Below are 16,792 nucleotides of genomic sequence, written 5' to 3'. Positions count from 1 at the left end.
AAATGCATAAATCTTATGAAGATCTGACCTTTCCCAAACCCATGTCCTATAGAGTCTGAAGAATGAATTCCCATTTAATCTTGTCATATGCCTTATCAAAGTCTATCTTGGAAAAGATATAGTCGTGCTCAGTTTCCTCTGCATATTCAATTCCTTCCCAAAGTGAAATGATAGCATCCAGAATGAATCTCCCCTTTATGAAACCTTTTTGCTCCTTCAAAATGAACTATTCTATCAGAGGGCTGAGTCTTCTAGCTAAGGAGAGTGAAAAAATCTTGTATAACATGTAATTGGCCTCCAATTAGACAAGTCCTCTCTTGAGCCCTTTTTGTGTACGAGTTTGACTACTCTTGCATTGATTGAGGGAGAAAGAGATTTTGAGTCCAAGGCTTCTGGCCAGATCAACATAAGATATGGAACCATGAAATCTTGGTACTGAAAAAAAAAACTCATTAGGAATGCCATGCATGCTAGTACTCACGTTCACTAGAAGTTGCTACAATCCCTTTTTTAGGAGACACACTTTAAAGAGACAACCAACAACCAACTCCAGGGAAAATTCCTTTCCTGTAGCTTGGTTATTAGCAGGTCAAAATGGTGTTTCTCTAATGGAGTGATGCAAGGCTTGCACAGGAAAGAAGCAATTGATGTGTACCCTTTAAGATTGTATGTAATTGGATTTCTTCCAATGTTCTCAATGTCTTTTTTCAACATCTGATTAGATTGTGATGTTTCATTTCTCTTTAAATGATTGGTTTATTGAGGTAAGGGTGGTTGAGACACACCCTATCTAAAATGTAGTGGTCATATTCCTTTTTCCACAAGTGGACTGCTTCCACGTTCGAAGTATGGCACACAACCCACCATTTACAAAGCCCTTTAAAGGTGACTTTAGAGGGCCTATGGGGGGGTCCCCTCCTCAGCACTATCTAACACAGGGTGTTAGTGGTGACCCACAGATGGCAGCCACGAGTCTCGAACCCCGGACGCCTGCCTTAGGAGGATGATGGCGTAACCAACTCGCCTGTGTGCATAACATGCTTCTAAAGCCAAACATAAAAATGATAAATAAATGCTGACGTCCATTGTCCCTATCCTTGTTTAGAAAATTTGTCCTTCTTTACTTCTCAAAAATATGAAGACACCGTGGCTCTACCGTGGGATCCCATGGCCAAAATTTCATTTAATACCCTGTGTTATATAGTGCTAAGGAGGAGTCCTCTATGCGAAGAAAGCCGAAAAGTTGTGTGAAGAAGAAGAGGGTTTTAACATGGAGAGAGAGAGAGAGAGAGAGAGAGAGAGAGAGAGAGAGAGAGAGAGAGAGAGAGAGAGAGAGAGAGAGAGAGAGAGAGCATGTCCGGCTTGGTGGTGTATTGGTTTATGTGTATGCCAAGAAGGTCTGAGAGAGGTTCCGCCATTGCACAGGCCATTGGCATGAGAGTGATTGGCAAACAATTTCCTATACGGTATGCATCCTCCTAGAATGACCGTCTACGATGCACGATGTAAAATATCATGAGCTTTAGCTCACGCGCACCGCCTACGCAACAGCTAGGTGTGAATGGGGGACAGGGGACTGTAGCCTCCTCTCTCAAGTCCGTGGTCCCTTGCCCCAATTGCACCTAGCTATGTATGCGGTCACAAGAAGATTTAGAAATTTTCTCACGAAGAAAAATAGAGCCTTTTTCAGTGTTTTTCATACAATGCATAACATCATGAGTTTCTGCTTGAGAGGCAACGTATACCTACCTAGGTACGATAGGGGGCAGGGGACCACTCCCCCCCCACACACCAGGCCGGCGGTCCCCTGCCCCCAATCGTACCTAGCTAGGTATACGGTGCCTCCCTCGCGGAAGCTCATGATGTTGAGGTAAGTCACAATGTGGGAATTATTGGGATAATTTATCCAAAACTTCTTGTGCATGTGAGTAATTGTTTTTAGCTTGTTTGGAGAGAGCAATTTTAACAAGAGAGTTTCCACAACTTCATGAGCTTCTAGTGCAAGGGTGGCACATATCAACCTTAGATCACTTTGTCCTTCTCGATAGATGGAGAGCATACACCCATGTACACTTGATATGTCACATAGGCCAATTTTGGCCTCATATAGATGTGAAACATCTTTTTTTAGATTATATGCTGGCAAGATTCACCTTAGACAAAAGAAGAACCCTTTAAAGATCTGGGTTTAACAATTAGATTGACTTGTGCTTTCTATCATGGCACCTTGCAATTTATGTTTGCAAAGACATCATCTCCCTACTCAGTCTTGATATTTCATGAGCTTCCAAGACACATACAACCCTAGGCTTGAGATACACTTCATACTTACATATGACTTCTTAACAATACTGCACTGTACACAAGATGTTTTTGACATTTTCCCATGCGAAAGAAAGGCCCTCTATCCCAGTGTTGTTCATACGATGTAAACAACAGTATCTTCGTAGCTAGGTGCGTTTAGGGTTTTATGGGCCACGGATAGGCGGCCCATGATGTTGTGGAAAATTATAATGTGGAAATTATTTTGCTTCTCCCTATTTACTCACCATCCTGTTTACCATACAAACCATATTTCAGAAACACTTCATTCAATTCACTTCAATACTAGCTGAGTGCTCGCCAATCATTTGCAAAAACCTGAAACTCTGGTGTATGTTTCTCTGAGCAAGGTGAAAACAATCTCTCACGTGATCTACCTTTGCCGAGACCTCTTGCCATTTTAGTTATCGCCAACGGTCTCTTGCTTGGCTTCTTGCTTTGACATTGTTGCTCTTCCGTTTCTTTACCTTCTTCCTATGTACACTCATCAATCATTGGCATCTTTCTCTGTCTTTGAGGTTGCCAAGTCTCTATGGCAACAAACTCATCTCCCACTTACGCAACTTTGCTTTGATTGCTATAGCGTTAAGAGCCTTCTCTGATCTCTCTTCTTTGAGACCTTCTGCGATGTCAAATATTGACAGTAGAAGAAACTGGCCCACACTGTACCAAAGTATCACTAAACGCAAAACGATCATGCAAGGAAAACTTGGCGAGAAAGGTGAATACGCCAATATAGGGCTCACCAAGCGCAGACAATGTAGTTATTTCCACTGAACTCAGCTCCTTGTACAGAACCTCAAATGTTTCCTCATACAAATATGGGAACTTCAAGGATTTAATACCAAGCACATCATTGTGCAACTCTGCCATCGAGATGGTTACCGTTCCTCTCCTGCGGGGTTCATGAATTGGTTCAGCGAGCACCCACAGCGTGGAATCCGTGGCAAAGATGCGCGGGAGGATGTTGGGACAAAAAAAAGAGAGGTCGCGAATGTATATCCAAACCTTCCATTGTTTACTGTGCTCCTCATAGTACAAGATGCCCCCTTGATCCTGGATAACACAAAGGTGCCCATTTATTGTTGCCACACTTATGTCAGAAAGCGCTATTGTGCTGAACTGAAATGGCAACAGCTCTGGAAGTAATTCCCATTGTCCACCTTCCATGCTTGGATCCCACACCTCTACTGAGAGGTTGGAACAATATTCAAAAGAATCACCACCAAAGATGTAGACCTTGCCCTTCCATGCAACCGCATTGCCTCCTTTCCATTCCTTGTTTAGAAGCGGAAGATTCTCGCTTTGTACCTTGATTAAGCTTTTGTCTTGGCCATCAGCTGACTTTCTCAGAGCTTCGCCATAGTTGAGCCGGATCACATGTCTTCCCCATCCTGCAAGGTACAAGTATCCCTCCAACACAACTCTCGTCATACCTTGATTGATAGCATGTTGCGCATCGCAGGGCATGCCAGACACATGCCAGTGATGCCATTGATGGCGGACAACATTGAAGATGCTCGACAAGGCATCACAATTTCCGCCTGTAGGCTGCAACGAAAGCAATCGAAGCACAAGGATGTGTCTGCCATCTGTTTCGACAAACAATAGCTTCGGATATGCAATACGGAGAGGTGGGATGTGTAAATAGGCATCTGAGACTGGATCTAGAAGTGCGAGTGTCAAGAATTCTGCAGGATCCAAACCGTTATCCCCTGCGTCTGGCAAAGGGAGGTTGGAGAGAGGCTGGGTTACACCCAGTGACGCTCTCTGGGACATTAGATTGTGGGGTTGCCAGGAGGAATTCCATGCACGGTTGATCACACGCAGAGAGTCAACCTTCCAGAGCGGAAGCCTGGGGAGGATGTGGGAGAGGACGAGGGCGTCTGTCAAACCTGGCAGTAACTGCTGGTCGGCATGCGACGGCGGGTGATCCTCGGCCATGAGCTGCAGATCAGTGCCTCCTCCCCGTCGATCGAACCCTCTGCTGCCTTCTCGCGATCGTTTTTGTATTTATTCAAGGGCCCTTGTTCGCAAATAACGGAGGAAATAAGAGCCGGATCTCACTATGTACTAATAGAATAGAATTAGTGGGATTAATTTAATATTGATAAATTGTGATCACTCATGCTTTCACTTCATTTAGTGGTACTTGGGAGACAGGCTCCTTGAAAATCAAAACACTACGAGTACTCAACTTTTTCTTTGTATTACGAGCCTCACTAGAGTTGCATGGAATCTCCCCAGATTCCTCATGTGCCTCATTCTCTTGCAGGCTGGAGTAAAACTCCAATCGTAATGTAGGAATTGAGCAAGAGACGTACACCCTAGCAATAAGACTCTTTCACTAACCACCGCACCGAAGCTGCCATGCTATCTGCACCAAGACCCTTATAAAATAAAAAAATTGTTTCTAGCTCAACGGTTGCGGTCATCGTGCACCCTTGCTCTGCCATTGCTTGCTCATCGCGCCCATGTCTTCTCACAGCTCATCGTCTTGCTAACCACTCATTGCACGCCAATAACCACTCATTGCACGCCACCTATCGCTGCACTTCATGCCCGCCAACTACCAACCAAGAGTCTCAAAGGATCCTAAAAGATTCGCATTTTAGACAATTTTGTTAGCACATACTAGAGTACTAAACAATCAAAATTCAATCTTTGCTCCCCATTTCTCTCTTGATGCGTACGTTCTTACTTCCATACCAAGGATAGAAAAGTTATGCTCAAATGTTACTTCTCTTAATGTTATTGTGACCACTCCACACTCTCTATAGGGGGACTCGACTCTAAGAGTATTTTAAAAAGCACACATAATTGTCAACCAAAGGGCCCAACGTGTCCCCTGCTTCCCGCGTTCCACGCTAAAAAGTGAGCGGAATTCTTTTTCTTCCGAGGGGCAGGGACGGGTCTAGCTAGATTTTTGGTGGCTCCGGAGGAAAGCTTCAATTTTGTTGCCCAACCTCAAGATGCCAGCGGGAATGCTCGCACTTGATCCTCTCTCTTCTGTCTCCTCGTCTGAACTGAGCCTAGCATATAGAAGATTGAAGATGAAAAGTGGAAGGGGCGTCATGTTGACGTGGCAAAAGCGGGTTGGAAGAGGGCGAAGCTTGCAATTCCAGATCCACAATAGACACGGACGGCCTATGACTCAAACCTTTATACGTAGCGAACGAGAGCTAAAAGTCAACCACTCCATCCATTTTGATTGCTTGCAAGCAGCGTGACAATTTTATTAATCATCGAGGTGTGATTGGTAGCGGCCTGGAAAAGGATTGTGCAAGCTTGTAGCCCAAGACACTTTGAACGCACCTGTCATAATAACTAATATCTAATTCTCCTAAATGATTTTCTCATGTTAAACTCATCATTTAATATGGGGAAGTACTACGGGATAAAAGACTAGAATATTGGTAAGGCTAGCATACTGGTCACATGACCAGTAGGGATCCAAAGAGGGACCATTTGCAAAAGAGCAATGTGCATCAATGGGCTTCAAAGACCCTAAGGTTCACACCATTAAGACTTCCAAAAAGCTTAGGTCCAAATTTCAAATGAAATGTTCAATGGTCAATCCTTAGGGAAATTGGATTGTTTGGGAAGACCACAAAGTCTTCCCACATCCCCAGATGGGAGTGGGTGAGCCCTGAAGGTAGGGGAAGAGAGAGAAGAGGTGAGAGAACACACACTCACCCACACACACACACTCAAGGCTTCCCTTTACACAAAGGGCATATTAGACACATGTCAGGTTCCTAGCCTAGTTGCCATAGAGGTGGGCCAATGAGAATTAGGCTAGAGTAAATTTAGTGTAATTAATTTAAAAACACTTGATGAAAGAACCAATAAAAATTAAGTCTCCTAAAAGATTAATGGACAGCCTGCCAAGGGGTCCAATGAGAATTAAGGCGCCCAATGGCTTGCTTAATTCCTAGTGGAGTTTTAAATAAAATATTTGAAAGACCTAAAATCTCGCTAAAGGGGAAAGAGGGACACTTATCACAAGGCTCTCCATTTGACCTCTAATTTTCTATTGGCTAAGCTTGGCATGAGCTATTGGGGGGCCAGGAGGAGGAAATAGCAAGAGGGGTCAACCAAGAGTGAGAGGGGGCTGATTTTGTAAGGAATTATGGCACACACACACACACACACACAAACTCATGTGTGAAGTAAAAAAGACTATCTCCTTCTCAAGATTTAATGAAAAGCTCATCATCTACTCCAAGCTTGTGAGAAGGGGGGCCTACACCAACAACTCTTGGCTTTGTATGAAAATCCAACCAAGAGCCAAGCTCCAATGCATGCTCCTCTCCTCTACCATACTAATTACTAAGCTATGGTAAGCTATTAAGAGTGATTATGTGAGGAGAAATACTTATCTCTCGTAACAATACTTCTTCTTCCTCTAGATCTACTCTCATATCCCGCTAGCTCTCACCATCTTCGAAGGTGTGTGAGGTCTTGGGTCTGTGACCGTGAGGGAATCGATGTTGTGTTTTTCAGGTGTAAGCTTGGTGCTTGAAGCTTCTATATTCATTGCACCATCAAGTTATTGGAGGAACTCAAAGTATTGTATTGTAAAGTGTCTCCCTTGATGGGGAAAACCTATAATACAAAGCCTTTTGGAGGGGAGACCGACTCCATGTACATCTTGTCCTCAACAGTTGCAATAGCCTAATTCTAACAAGGTGTTATGATTTTGTTGCTCTCTCTCTCTCTCTCTCTCTCTCTCTCTCTCTCTCTCTCTCTAACCAAGCACTCTTGCTATGCTCGCTAGGAATGTATTCTTAATGAAATACTCACCATGTCTATGTTAATTTCCGCTACACATAAGTTACTACCCCATTGAATGTTACATTGGTATCAGAGCACAAGATTTCTCGTTTCTTGCTCAAGAAGAGAGGTCCTCAAGCTGACTATAAATGTTTGGTATTATTAATTGCATTTGAGTAAGTAGAATACGGATTTTTCAGCCTTGCAGTGCGCCTACTTCATGTAGATAATGGGGCAACACCATCAAGAGATATGGTCTTAATAGTGGAGTCCTACGGGGCTTGTTGCCTACAACTTAACCACTATTGAGCTATTGGAAGCTTCACAAGAGCCGGTGTTGTTTTGGTGGTGAAAGACCCTCTGTTCTATTCCTTGCAATTAATGATAATCAAGCCGCCGGTACAGGAGCTTGGGTGCTTTTCTAAAGGGTTAAGAGGAGTAGCGACTAGGGCTTGAAGTGCCAAAGTACACTTAAAAATTTTACGTCTAAAATTTGGTACAATGGATGACAATAGTAAAGAGAGTGAAATTATGTTGATAGCTTTGATTTTGCTAATGAAAGAGCAACTAATGATGCCCCTATGCTTGTAAACTATCTTGTTTCTAAGCTTCCATAAGCCTTGGGCAACCCATCCCTCCAAGGTGAAGTGCTACAACACCCACCAAGAAGAGAGAGTGTCATAAAAATTAATATCTATCCAACCCAAATGATTTTCTCATATTAAAATGATCACTTAATGTGGGAGAATACACGGGAACTGTTAAGTATGGAGCCTGATTTACCCTTGTAATTTGCTGTGGTAAAAGCGCACATTTGTAAGGCCCCCATTATGAGGAGAAGGCATCGTGCGTGAAGAAAAATCACTCACCGGAAACCAAAAATTTCACGGACAAGAATCACGGGCAACTTTAAAGGCCTCGGGGGTGGAGGCCCCCGAGACTTTTTTTTCGCCGGAATATTCCTTTTCGCCGGAATATTATGGCCGGACGGCAGCCGGAAAGTGGTCGGAAAACAACCAGTCGGTTGGCCGGTGGCCGGTAGTCAATGGCCGATGGCCGGTGGTCGGAAGTCAATGGCCGGTGGCCGGTGGTCGGAAGTCAATGGCCGGTGGCCGGTGGCCGAATTCAATGGCCGGTGGCCGAATTCAAAAGCGGCCTTGTCTTCTCAAGGGCGGCCACACATGGGCGGATTGGAGGGTCCGATTTGGACTTATTCGCACAAGGGCGGCTACACATGGCTGTCTCTCATAAGAGAGGGCAGCCCTTTTGGCCTATAAAAGGAGGCCATTTCTACACACATTTCATAGTGTGAAGTTGATGCAACAAGGTGAGTGTGAGGTGGTGAGAGTGAAGCAAGGCGGGAGCTCCATTAAGGGTATAATCCCTTTGTAAACTACTTCTTGTTTTGAAGTACCAAAGCCATTGAGTGGCTGCTTTCCCGTGGACGTAGCCCACATTGGGTGAACCACGTATATCGTGTGTACTCTCTCTCTCTCTCTCTCTCTCTACACTATAATCTCGTGTATATAAATTTGTTTCTCTCCATTAAGTAATCTACTCAATTATCTATTTAGCTACGTCTTATTTTCTAACAACTGGTATGAGAGCAAGGTTTGCTCGTAGCTAAATTATCTCAAGGAAAGGATTCCTTGAATTGAGTGGGAGTTATGGCGGAGGAGGGGAAGCTCAAGATTGAGAAGTTCAACGGCAAAAACTACCAACATTGGAAGATGCAGATTGAAGACTATCTCTACCAGAAGGACCTCTATTTGCCACTAGGCGGTCTTGCGAAGAAGCCCGCAACAATGGCAGATGAAGCATGGATTGTCCTTGATCGAAAGGCACTGGGAACAATCCGGTTAAGCTTGGCGTCAACGGTGGCCTTCAATGTTTCGGAGATGAAGACCACGGAGGACTTGATGAAGTCACTTGACGACTTCTACGAGAAACCATCGGCATCCAATAAGGTATTTCTTATGAAGCGCTTGTTCAATCTAAAGATGGCAGAGAATGGTTCAGTTGCAGAACACCTAAATGACTTTAACACAAACATAAGTCAACTTCGATCAGTGAAAATCAATTTCGATGACGAAGTGCGAGCTCTCCTTATACTATCATCTCTACCGGATAGTTGGGACAGCCTTGTGATGGCTGTAAGTAATTCTATCTCTGGCACAAATACTCTTAAGTTTGATGATGTTGTGGGTGTTCTTCTAAGCGAGGAAATGCGAAGGAGAAGCACAGGAGAATCATCAAGTGCTGCACTATCAGTGGAAACAAGAGGAAGGCCTAAGGAGAGGTTCAAAAACCAAAAGGGTCGTGATCGCTCAAGACGGAGCAAATCACGAACAAAGTCAGTTCTTGAATGTTGGAACTTCGGCAAGAAGGGCCACGTCAAGAAGGATTGCTGGTCCAAGAAGAAGAAGGAGACAGAGTCTCAAGACAACAAGCCAACATCGGAGGCCAATGTGGCAGGTAAAGTAGAGCAAGATGCTCTAATTCTCTCATTAGACAATGTGTCTAATTCTTGGATAGTAGATTCCGGGGCTTCATTCCATGCGACACCACACAAGCAACATTTCCAAGACTACACCAAAGGTAATTTTGGGTATGTATACTTGGGAGATGATGAAGCTTGTGAGATTGTCGGCAAAGGTACAGTTTCTATCAAAACTGCTAACGGAAATGAATGGAAGCTGAAAGATGTTAGGCATGTTCCTTCTCTTCGCAAAAATTTGATCTCTACAGGACAATTGGACGATGAAGGTCACAACATTGCATTCGGAAACAAACGGTGGAAGATCTCAAAGGGATCTTTGGTGGTTGCCAAGGGTGAAAAAGTCAGTACACTTTACTTGTGTGCTGTTAGCACGCAACCTTCAGCTTGTGCAGCAACTACAAAAGTTGACAGTGCGGTGTGGCACTACCGACTTGGGCATATGAGTGCCAAAGGAATGCAAATCCTTCAAACAAAGAAGCTTCTACCAGGTTTGAAAGAAGTGGACTTAGAGTTCTGTGAAGATTGTGTTTATGGTAAACAAAAGAGGGTAAAATTTCAAAAATCAGGAAATGAAAGAAAAAATAAAAAAATTGAGTTGGTTCATTCTGATGTTTGGGGTCCTGCAAGTACACCATCACTTGGTGGCTCATTGTACTATGTAACATTCATAGACAATGCGACTAGAAAAACATGGGTTTATGTCATGAAGAATAAATCCGATGTATTTTCCATATTTCAAAGGTGGAAAGCCTTTGTGGAGAATGAAACAGGTACCAAGGTTAAATGCCTCAGATCCGACAATGGAGGTGAATATTGCAGCCAAGCTTTTGAAAGCTTTTGTGCTAGCAATGGAATTCGGAGGCAAAGGACAACCCCAAGGACACCTCAACAAAATGGGATTTCGGAAAGGATGAACAGGACAATTATGGAACGAGCACGAAGCATGCGGCTACATGCAGGCCTACCGCTTGAACTTTGGGCGGAAGCTGTAAGTACGTCTGTGTACTTAATCAATCGGTCACCCTCAACGGCATTGGATGGGGGAGTTCCAGAAGAGGCATGGACAGGTAAACCGGTGAATTATGCATTTCTCAAAGTGTTTGGGTGTGAGGCTTTCATGCACATAGATAGAAGCCTAAGATCAAAGTTAGATGCAAAGTCCAAAAAGTGTTTCTTCATTGGCTATGGAGAAGGAGACTTTGGGTATCGCCTATGGAATCCTGAAGATGGTAAAATCTTAAGGAGTAGGGATGTAATTTTTAATGAACAAAATATGTACAAAGATTACTTGGAAAGAAAACAAACAAAAGAAACAGGTGATGAGTACATGGAGCTTGAGGACGGTGAAGACTCAAGGACTACAAACGGTGACAATGTGCAACAACATCAACCAAATGAGGAGCCTCAACCTATTCCCCGAAGATCTACAAGAGCAAGTAGACCTCCAGAAAGGTTTGTTCCTTCCTTCAACCATCTCTTGATCTCAGATTCTGGAGAGCCGGAATCATATGAAGAAGTTATGCAACATGAATCCAAAGAAGAATGGACGAAGAGCATGCAAGTGGAGATGGACTCACTACATCAGAACCAAACATGGGAGTTGGTTGAGTTGCCTAAAGGTAAGCGGGCACTTCAAAACAAATGGGTGTACAAGATAAAGGAAGAAGAAGGTGGGAAGAAAAGGTACAAATCTAGGCTTGTGGTAAAAGGTTTTTCTCAAAAGAAAGGTATTGACTTCAATGAAATATTTTCTCCTGTTGTAAAAATGAACTCAATTAGGCTTGTCTTAAGCCTTGTGGCTGCTCATGATCTAAATCTCGAGCAAATGGATGTAAATACGGCATTCCCTCATGGTGACTTAGAGGAGGAAATCTACATGCTTCAACCAAAGGGGTATGAAGTAAAAGGTAAGGAGAAAATGGTTTGCAGATTAAAGAAGAGCTTGTATGGTTTAAAGCAAGCATCAAGACAATGGTACTTGAAGTTTGATCGATGGATGTTGGATCATGGATTCACAAGATGCAACTCGGATCACTGCGTCTACACGAAGAATTTGGGAGATGGGAAATTCATCATCCTAATGTTGTATGTTGATGACATGTTGATTGCAAGTGCTAACATGCAGGACATCAAAGACCTAAAAGAGGAGCTGTCCAAATCTTTTTCAATGAAAGATTTAGGTGCTGCAAAGAGGATACTTGGTATGAAAATATCAAGGGACAGGACGAAGAAGACAATAAAGCTATCTCAAGAAGATTACATCAAGAAGGTACTAGAAAGGTTTGCAATGCAAAATGCAAAACCAGTTTCTACACCTTTGGCTGGTCATTTTAAACTAACGAAGGATATGTGTCCAAAGACACAAGAGGAGATAGCCTATATGTCTAAAGTTCCATATGCTGCAGCGGTAGGTTCTCTAATGTATGCTATGGTCTGGACAAGGCCAGACATTGCACATGCAGTGGGAGTTGTGAGTAGGTTCATGGACAACCCAGGTAAAGAGCATTGGCAAGCTGTGAAGTGGATACTTAGGTATCTAAAAGGGACAACAACAAATGCTTTGTATTTTGGAGGAACTGATATTTTTCTAGAAGGGTATGCTGATGCAGATATGGCAGGTGACAAAGATACTCGAAGGAGCACTACTGGCTATGTGTTCACGGTTGGAGGCACAGCAGTAAGCTGGGCTTCAAAGCTGCAGAAAGTGGTTTCACTTTCTACCACGGAAGCAGAGTATGTAGCAATGACGGAGGCAAGCAAAGAAATTCTGTGGCTTCACAGATTCTTAGAAGAGCTTGGATTCAAACAAGACAATTGTGTCTTGTACAGTGATAGCCAAAGCGCTATCCATCTAGCGAAGAACTCAGCCTTTCATTCAACGACAAAGCACATTGAGGTGAGATATCACTTCATACGCACTCTTTTGGAAGAGGGACAACTAAAACTAGGAAAGGTGCATACAAGTGAAAATCCTGCAGACATGTTTACAAAGGTGTTCAACAAGGAGAAGTTGAGCTTTTGCTCATCTTCAATCGGCATTCAAGGATAAGAAGCCAGAATGGAAAGCAGTCACAGGTTTGGTTTGGAGATCAGTCTCCAAGTGGGAGCATGTTAAGTATGGAGCCTGATTTACCCTTGTAATTTGCTGTGGTAAAAGCGCACATTTGTAAGGCCCCCATTATGAGGAGAAGCCATCGTGCGTGAAGGAAAATCACTCACCGGAAACCAAAAATTTCAGGGAATATTCCTTTTCGCCGAAATATTATGGCCGGACGGTAGCCGGAAAGTGGTCGGAAAACAACCAGTCGGTTGGCCGGTGGCCGGTAGTCAATGGCCGATGGCCGGTGGTCGGAAGTCAATGGCCGGTGGCCGGTGGTCGGAAGTCAATGGCCGGTGGCCGGTGGCCGAATTCAATGGCCGGTGGCCGAATTCAAAAGCGGCCTTGTCTTCTCAAGGGCGGCCACACATGGGCGGATTGGAGGGTCCGATTTGGACTTATTCGCACAAGGGCGGCTACACATGGCTGTCTCTCATAAGAGAGGGCAGCCCTTTTGGCCTATAAAAGGAGGCCATTTCTACACACATTTCATAGTGTGAAGTTGATGCAACAAGGTGAGTGTGAGGTGGTGAGAGTGAAGCAAGGCGGGAGCTCCATTAAGGGTATAATCCCTTTGTAAACTACTTCTTGTTTTGAAGTACCAAAGCCATTGAGTGGCTGCTTTCCCGTGGACGTAGCCCACATTGGGTGAACCACGTATATCGTGTGTACTCTCTCTCTCTCTCTCTCTCTACACTATAATCTCGTGTATATAAATTTGTCTCTCTCCATTAAGTAATCTACTCAATTATCTATTTAGCTACGTCTTATTTCCTAACAGGAACAAGGGTTAAGATATAGACATGTGCTTATAGATCTATCTCAACACGAGGCCCATGGTTAAGGGGCCCAAATGAGAGATGGTCTATCAAAGAGCAAGGCTAACCAATGGAGCATAAGACCTTAGGGTTAGCTTCATTGAAGACCTCCAATAATGTTTGTAAAAGTCCTTTGACCTTAGGCAAGCTAGCGCTGAGCTTGAGGTGGGAACCCGGCCTAAGCTTGAGGTGCTTGTCCTGCTTGAGGTGCTTGTCGTGCTTGAGGTGCTTGACATGCTTGAGGTTCTTGACTTGCTACATGATTAAGGTGCTTGAGGTGCCTTGAGATGCTTGCCTGAGATGCTTGTGGGAACACCCCCTAGTTCAAGTGCTTTGTCATGCTTGATGACTAAGGGGCTTGCTCATCCAAAGTCAAAAAGATCCCTACAAGGAGGGGGGCGAGCCTACAAGGAGGGGGATGAGAGAGAACACACACACACACACACACACACACACACACACACACACACACACACACACACACACACAAGGGAAACCCCAGCTTGAAGAGGCAGCAAGGACACTTGTCAAGTTCCTCCTCAAGTTGCCCTCATGGTGTGCCTGAAGCCTATTGGTTGGCCACCCAAGGGGTCCAATGATAATTTAGGATATTTAATTAATTGATCTTGCATTTATCAAGTCCTATCTCTCAAAGGGGAAAGGGGGACACTTGTCCCAAGGCTACCCCTGTTTCTTGTAATGGCTCTTGCTTGTGATTGGCTAGGCCTGGAGGGGTCCAATGAGCTTCAATCATGAGCTACAAGGGGGGTCGACCCAAGCAAGCTAGGGGGTTGCTTAGGGGGTATACTCACCCACACACACTCACAAACACTCTCATGGTGTGCTATGCAAAGTGCAAGAGCTCCATCTCCTTCTCGAAGCGCCTTGAGAAGTTGAGAGCCTACACCAACTCTCTTGGCTATGGAATGCAAATCCAACCAAGAGCTATGCTTCAATGCTTAAGCTTGCCATCTTCTTCTTCTCCATTACTATGCTATTATGTATGCTAGAAACAAGAGTATGATAAGTGAGGAACTAATTCTTTCTCTTATGAAATGTTTCTTCTTCCTCTTCCCTACCCTCATTCCCTGCTAGCTCTCTCCACCTTCGAAGGTGTTTGAGGTCTTGGGATTGAGGCTGGGGATAGCTAATGCTTTCTACAAGTGCATGTTATGCTTATTGCAAGAAGGCTAATGGTTTATTGCAAGTAGATTAATTACTTAATGCAAGTAGATTAATTGTATTGCAAGGTAGATTAATTATTGCTTTAAGCACAAGTTGATGCATAAAAGTATACATCTTCATGCACTCAAATGATTTAGGGAACACAAATATTAATGATGTTCACAAGTTCTTGATTGTTTTCAAGCTAAGATTGATTGTTGAAATTATGCAAAATCTTGGTGTGTGAACCTTCCATCTCCATATTGCCAAGGAGGTCTCAAGGAACACAAAGATTGTATTGTACCAAGTCTCTCTTAATGAGAGAATCTATAATACAAATGCCTTTTGGAGGGGGGACCGGATCCCCATAAATCCGGTCCTCAACTGTTGTCATATTCTCTACACTCTCTCTCTTGTAAAAGTATTGTTCATGCCTAGTTAATTAAGTGTTATGATAGAGTTGCTACTACCAATTAAGTTCACCCTCTATGCTCTCAAAATTGCTCACTCTAATTCTCTTAATTCTGCTATTCTCTAAGTTCATAGGCCATTCCCATTACATTGGTATCAGAGCATTTGGTTTCTCTTTTCTTGCTTAAGAAGAGGGGTCCTTAAGTAGCCTATAAATGGTTGATGTTGTTAATTATAATAGGGTAAGTGGAACTGGGATCTAATATCGGTTTTGTTAAGCCCACTAGGTGGGGGATGGTGCACACCTCGGGAGCTTTGGACTTAATAATGGAGTCTTTTTAGACTTGCCTACGGCTTTACCATTATTGAGCCATAAGAAGTCGGAAAGGAGCTAGCCCTTGGCAATTCTGCTATGTTAGACCTACTCCTCTACTCTCTATAATTAACCACTTTGAGCCGTGGGTTTAGATACTTAAGAGCCAATTTTCAAAGGCTAAGAGGAGTGGCAACTAAGGTTTTGAATTGCCAAAGCATACACTAAGTACATACATAAATTCTGTTAACATGGCTGACAATAATCAAGAGAGTAGAATGAACATTGATAACTTTGATTTTGCACATGAAAGTGCTAATGATGATGCTCCCATGTTTATCAAATGTCTTGTTTCTAAGCTGCAACAAGCTATGGAAAACCCATTCCTACAAGGTGAAGTTTTCCAACAACTTCATAGTTATGGGATTCTCCAAACTCCCCCAAAAGAGAGAGATGCACCTGAGAAGTCTCTTCATGAGATTTCCAAGAGAGGGCTCTCTACGGTGAGAGAAGAGGAGATCCCATACAAAGCGCTTAAATGTTTACTAGCGGGCTTACCTCCATCCAAGAAGAAAGATAAAGTCTCTACTTTAGGGCCTTCACCAAGAGGAGGAGAAGGAAGTGAGTCTTCCAATACTTCCAAAGATATGGCTCCAAGAAGACGAGAGCCTCAACGATCTCCAACTTCCCCCAAGAGGGAAAGATCACTGCAAAGTCCTCCTCCTCGTTATCACAAAAGGGAAGAGAGGTACCAAATAAAGGAAAAGGAGAGAAAGAGGTCACCCTCTTCTCTATCTTCATCAACTTCCTCATATTCCAATGAAGGTAGCGGCTCTTCTCTCAAAGAGCCCAAGAGGAAAGGCCATCGCAAGTTCTATCCGGTATGGAGAAGGTCCAAGAAGCTAAAGAAGTTCAAAGAGGGAGGGAAGAACACCACTTTCCTTGCCTATGTTGGCACCTTTGGTACTATGGACAAGGTCTTGGCCTTCATCCAACAGCTTGATGCGGCCTTTGGTGATGAGGGCTTCATAGAGTCCTCTAAACTGCGTCAAGTATCTATGCATTACCAAAGTTCCGCTCAACAATGGTGGGATAGCCTACAAGCTCAAAGAAAAGCTCCAAAGACATGGAAGGCTTTAAGAGCCTCCATCATAAAACAGTTTCTGGCAAGCAACGCTCAAGAAAATGTCCTCACAGAATGGCAAAACTTGAAACTCTCTCCCTACGAGTCCATCCAAAAGTATGTAGATAAGTTTTGGGATTTATTTCTCAAAGTCACTATCTACAAAAAGATAGACTTTGGGGAGCAAGAGCAACAATTATGTGCGGGTATTTCTGAAGAGAAGGCCGAGTATATTAACTCACAAAGGCCTAATACCATATCGGCGGTC

Source organism: Adiantum capillus-veneris, chromosome 27, assembly GCF_014529385.1.
Source record: "Adiantum capillus-veneris isolate H3 chromosome 27, ASM1452938v2, whole genome shotgun sequence".
Taxonomy (NCBI): Eukaryota; Viridiplantae; Streptophyta; class Polypodiopsida; order Polypodiales; family Pteridaceae; genus Adiantum; species Adiantum capillus-veneris.
The sequence above is the reverse complement of the archived record's forward strand: the minus strand, read 5'-3'. Positions refer to the sequence as shown.